The sequence below is a fragment of the Oryzias latipes genome, chromosome 7 (assembly GCF_002234675.1).
Source record: "Oryzias latipes chromosome 7, ASM223467v1".
In the NCBI taxonomy this organism is placed as follows: domain Eukaryota; kingdom Metazoa; phylum Chordata; class Actinopteri; order Beloniformes; family Adrianichthyidae; genus Oryzias; species Oryzias latipes.
In genome coordinates, this window is record NC_019865.2 from 72,162 (window position 1) to 78,161 (window position 6,000).

The following is a 6,000-nucleotide window of genomic DNA, read 5'->3' on the forward strand; positions in this document are numbered from 1 at the left end:
TCTTTTTGCTATATTTATTGAGCCTTTAGCTGCAGCAATAAGACAGAATGAGAGCATTAAAGGAATTAAAACTAAACACAGCCATCATAAAATTAGTCTCTATGCAGATGACATATTACTGTTTTTAAGTAATTTACATTCTGTAAATGAAACACCAACAATCATTAATGAATTCTCCTCCATATCAGACTACTCCATTAATTGTAATAAGTCTGTTTTATTACCACTCAACAGGAATGCGGAACAAAGACTCACAATACCAGTCAAATCAGGAAATATCAAATATCTAGGTATCAATTTTTCCCCCAAACTATCAGAACTGGTGCAGCTAAACTACACCCTATTACTGAAAAGCATACAGGACGATCTAACACGCTGGACCAACCTGCTTCTGTCCCTTATGGGCAAGGGTGTCTCTGTCTCATATTGACGGTGCTTGGAGGCAGAGCCTGTGGAAGATGTGGATAGCCCCCTTCATAATCTTCGTTTATGAAGCCTCGCCATGGATGGAAGCTGGAGAAAGTCTAAGAGGCCACTCGATTGGCTGAAAGTGAGCACGCCTGCTTTGCTGATGAGTTTGATTGACAGATTCCTTAGCCAATGGTGACATTAGTTGACCTGCAGCGTGAAGAGAGTCTGAATATTCACCGTAGAAAAATCTCCCACAAATGTGGGGAGATTCACAAATGAGAGCGGGTTTGTGAATGCACATTCTAACATTTGTATGTTCTGTGAGTTCATATTACGATTGTACCTAAAATGATGTTTGTTAAGCATCTATTGTGCATTTCTGAAAAATGTACTGTTTTTTATAGTGAATCACAACGTGCACATTTGTGAGAAACATTTAGCCTGCATGTGTGAATCACAACTTGTGCATTTCCAAATGAATATTGCACGTTTGTGTAAAATTACAGTTGTGAATCAGAGTGTGTGTATTTGTGAAACAGTTTGTGTGCATTTCTGATTATTGAGACTGAATTAACTCCATAGAAAAGTGTTTCAGTTAGAAAGATGACTTTGTTTGGCTGTTAAGAAACACAAACCTTGAAGGAGAACTAAACTGTTGACCTCTGAATTCATCAAGAAGATTTAAAAACTGTTTGATGTGTGTTCGTTGTGGTTTAAGACGTTTAATGGGGAAGACTCACTGTACGCTGAGACGCTGTCACTTTAACCCTATGCATCATGGGAGATGTAGAGCTTCTCTGGGCTTCATTTTTTTTTTCACTTGTTCCACTGTCTTTTTTTTTTCTTTTAAACTTGTCCTGTCCAACAGCTGTGCAGGCAGATGAGAGCTGAGGGCCTCTTGTGTTGGACATATTTTACTTTAACAACAGGGGTTATGAATCTTCGAACAAACCAGAGGTATGTCTGAATAAACCCCTTTTGTAATCGAGGCCAGACTTTATTCATTTTAATTATTTTTGAAATTCTTTTGTGTTGGACCGGATGGAAAAGGAAAGAAGGGAAGAAGAGAGAGGGATGTTAGAAAGAGGGGGGTGGGATAGGAGGGTGATCATAGGAGGGGGGAGGGGGGTAAAACCATGAAGCAGCATAAAGCAACAAGCTACTGAATGTTTATCATTACGGTAAGGTACAGATAGAATACAAATCTCAAAGGGGCGGGGCCTGTCCACACACACACTCAAATGTTATAAACACACCTGTTAGCTGCAAAAATGACCACATGTCAACATGTACACAAAACAGATAGTGTTCACACACCCATACTTATGCCTACTAGCCAACTAGTGCGAGATATTTCATTCATTCACGCAATTTGTCAGTGCAAAGGTGAGCTAACACCTGTGGTCAGTTGAGTGTTTATGTTCTTCTAAAATGGATGAAGAAAGAGGGGGAGCAACCAGCCATCCCCACACCCAGACCCCCGCCGCAGCAGCCGCGGCAGCCAGAAGCCCCCAACGCCACGCGGCAGCAGGCAGAGAACAACCGCCCCCCGGGCGCCCACGCCCGCCACCCAGGCCAGGGCCAGCAGGGCCACCACGAGGCCCCCAGAGCCAGAGAGCAGGGAGACATGGGGGGAAAGAGAGCGCCTCCCCAGCCCAACCAGGAGAGCAGCCCCCCCGCAGCACCAGGAGGGCCCAACGCCGGGCCCCACCCGAGAGGGGTGCCCACAGCCCCAGACGAGCACCCCATCACCACCCAGGTGGTCCGGGCATCCCCCCGCCCTAACCCCAGGTACGAGCCAGGACCCCCCAAGGGAGACCCGCTCCACGCTCCAGGCAGCCACCCACCAGGGCCACAGATGGTCCAGAAAGGTGCAAGACAGGGGCCAGCCGCCCCCGCCCAGGAGGGGGCACCCCAGAGAGAAGGGGGGCCCACAAGGGTTGTTGTAGACATGGCCCGACCAAGCTCGGCCACAGATGGAAATTGTCGAGGCCCAGAACCCGGTGGCAAGGACCAGAACCCACCCCGCAGGGACACAGATACCGCCGGCCCAGGTGTGAAATGATCCCCGGTTTCTGGGCTGGGTATGCCAAGGGCCCCGCCCGCCCCACCAGGGATGGGGTAGGGGACAGATGGTCCAAGGTCCCACCTTCCTTGCGACATGACTGTGTGCTTGTGTGTTAGTGAGGGTGCGTGTGTGCGTGTTTAGGTTTGTTATGTATATTTTGAGGATTAAAGGGTGTGTGCACTAAGGGGGTGCAGTTAAAAATTGGCGGGTAGGGCACTGAGGGGACATCTCCTGATTACTCACAGTGATGTCCCATCACCCTCCCCACCAAGGGGCCCTAAAATGTCTAAGGCGCAGTTAAAATTGGCGGGTAGGGTGCTAAGAGGACATCTGCTGCTTGCTGGCAGTGATGTCCAAGCACCCCCCCTACCAAGGGCCCTACATGTCTAAGGTGCAAATAAAACCGAGAGAGGGGGGGCCCACTCCATTCGGCAACCATGGGAGGGGGACCACTGCCAAGTAGCCCCCCCCCAAGGCTCAACGCTGGCTAAACCCCCCACCCCCTCACCCTAATATGATATTGTATGAGGAAGGGGGTAAGTTGGGGACAGCTGGTAGACTGTCCCCCAGTGGTTAAACAGCCGTCCCAAAGCCCCCCCCCCCTCCAGCAACGCGCTCAGGACCCCCAGCCCCGGGGCCCCATCCCAGAGGCGCCGACGCCCCAGGCCCAGCAACACCCACCCCACAAAGAAAGGATGGAGCCAGTAAGCGCCGCCCCCCCCCTTCCCCCCGGAGCAAGCCCAAACCCCCACCCCCAAGCTCCGGCCCTGGGAGAGCTCTGGTCAGGCCTCGACGGGACCGAGGCCGCCAACCGGCCGGGGCAACCGCCGATTGCCTCAGCGGAGACCCCGACCTGCCAAACCCCCAAGGTCCCGTACCGATAGTGGGACCCCCCCCCCCCCCCCAGAAAGCCCCCCCCACAGGACGGGGCCGACAAGCCCCCCCTCCACACCCCTCCAGACCCCGCAGCCCCAGCGGATGACACCCAGAGCGACCGGGGGCCCCAAGAGGGTTGCCCCGCCCCATCCCAGAGCCAGGGAAGGGCTGATCCCAGCCCCAGGTGTAGACCGGCAGCCCGCCCAGCGCCGCTGGACCTCCCCTCCCAAGCAGGACCCCACGCCAACCCCCCCCCAGCACAGGCAAAGAGACCACCCCCCCAAGCCAAGCCGAAACACCACTCAGCCCCCCCCCACCACCACACCCCCCCCACACCCGCGCCCAGAAGACCACGCAGCACCCCAGCCCGCCCCACCCAGGCACTGGACCCGGCCCCCCGACCAACGGAGTCACCACCACCCCCCGCCAGGCACCGGAGGCCCCGACCCCCACACGACCCACGGCAGAAAGATAAGGAGCAGCGAAGACCAGGCCCCACACCCCCTAAGTCATGGAGTTAGCTATGGGAGACCAGAGAGACCGAATTCTTTCAAAGTTGCTTGAACTTCGGGCTGACATTTTTTCCAAGCTGATATGATCAAACAGCAGATTTCTGGATAGACTTATATTTATATTTTTCTTGTTTTTCTAATTTATTAAAATTGTTTTTTTAGCAATACAAAGAGTTATGAAAATGATAGAGCCTAATCCTCCTTCTACATCGATGGCACTCATGTCACCAAGCACACAAAGTGACGGTGAAGCCGTAATTGAAACCTTAAGCCAGACTGATAGATCGGCACATACCTGCTGCCAGAGAGCCTGGACAGGCGTGCAGAACCACAGTGCATGCATGTAATTGTCGGGTAGATTACCGTCACAGTGCTGACAAATGTCTGAGTTATTGAGACCCATCTTGAACATCCTCTGTCCAGTGTAGTAAATTCTGTGAAGAGTTTTGAAATGGATTAGCTGCAGATTTGGACTTTTTGTCAGTTTAAAGGTATTTATACAAAGTTCTGACCAGAAGCTTTCATCTGTGCTGATGCTCAAATCTGCATCCCATTTTGTTGTTAGAAGTGAAATATTATTATCTAAATTGCATAATAGTTTGTATATTTTAGAGAAAATTTTATTCATTGAGAAATTAATCAGAGGTAACTGCTTCTGGTAGCTTTAAATCGTTGTCTTTATATTTAAACTGTTTAGTAACAATAGATTTTTAAGTTGGTGATATTCCAAGAAGTTATTTATTCCATGTTTGTCTTGAAGTTCCTGGGGAGTTATGAATCTTTTATCAATAATTAGGTGCTCTAGTAGTGTTACGCCCCCTTCTTGCCAAGATGGGAAGTGTATCATTTTTTTGTTTATGAGGATGTCTGGGTTGTTCCAGATGGGTGTCATTTTGCACGGTTGAATTGGCGAGTTAGATAATTTTAGAAATTCCCACCATGCTGTTAAAGTAGCGTTTATATTAGTACTTTGGAAACAGTCTTGTTTTTTAATTCTTTTGGCGGATAAATGGTAGCTCTGACAGGTTGATCTTTCCACATAACGCCTGTTCCAAGTCTAACCATGAGTTGGTTTCTGGATTATTTTTTAACCATTTTAAGATGTATTGTAATCTATTTGCAGAAAGTATTTGTGGAAATTAGGTAATTCTAATCCTCCACAGCTTTTCGCAGATTTTAAAGTTTTTAGACTAATTCTTGCAGGTTTATTGTTCCATAAAAAGCTTGATTTGGATGAGTCTTATGTTTTGAACCATTTTAATGGCAGTTGTGTGGGAATCATTGAGAAGAGATAATTAACTTTAGGTAAGATTTTCATTTTAACCGTGGCTACCTTGCCCATAAGGGACAGAGGCAGGTTGGTCCAGCGTGTTAGATCGTTCTGTGTGCTTTTCAGTAATGGGGTGTAGTTTAGCAGCACCAGTTCTGATGGTTTGGAGGAAAAATAAATTCCTAAATATTTTATATTGCCTGATTTGACTGGTATTGTGAGTCTTTGTGTCATGACTTGCAAGGCTAGGCAGACCCAGACGCTGAAACCCGGAAGGACGACAGAAGGTGAGTAAGGATAGGTAAGAGTTTATTTTGCTCCGCTGATGGGTGATGTTCCGGTACGGCAGGGAGGTGGCGTGGCTGGAGATGGTCCGTGGATCCGGGGCGAGACCTGAGGATCGGCGATGGCTCGAGACGAGGCTGGAGGTCCGGCTAAGGCTCGTGAGGCGGCTTGGCGTTCGGCGAGATTCCCCAGTGAGGCAGGTAACTCCCGATGGGCGTCTGCTTGGCGAGTCCAGATTTGCGTGTCCACTCGTGGCATGAGATTCCTGGAGACAGGACAAGATGTACGTAAGACAATGCGAGAGATCTATGACAAGGGACTGTGAGGTGACCAGACTAAGCACCGTTAGAGGCAACGAACTCGCGTTGAATACTGGTCCTGGAGCTCCTTATGAAGGTCTGGCAGGCTGATAAATTGAGTGGCGGCAGCTGAGGTGAATTAGGCCAAGCAGAGAGGGGAGGGGGGAGGAACCTGACAGAGGCACCATGACAGTACCCCCCCCTCAACGACCGCCTCCAGGCGGTCCAGGGCGGCGATCAGGATGGGCCCGGAAGAAATCCTTGATGAGGGACGGGTCC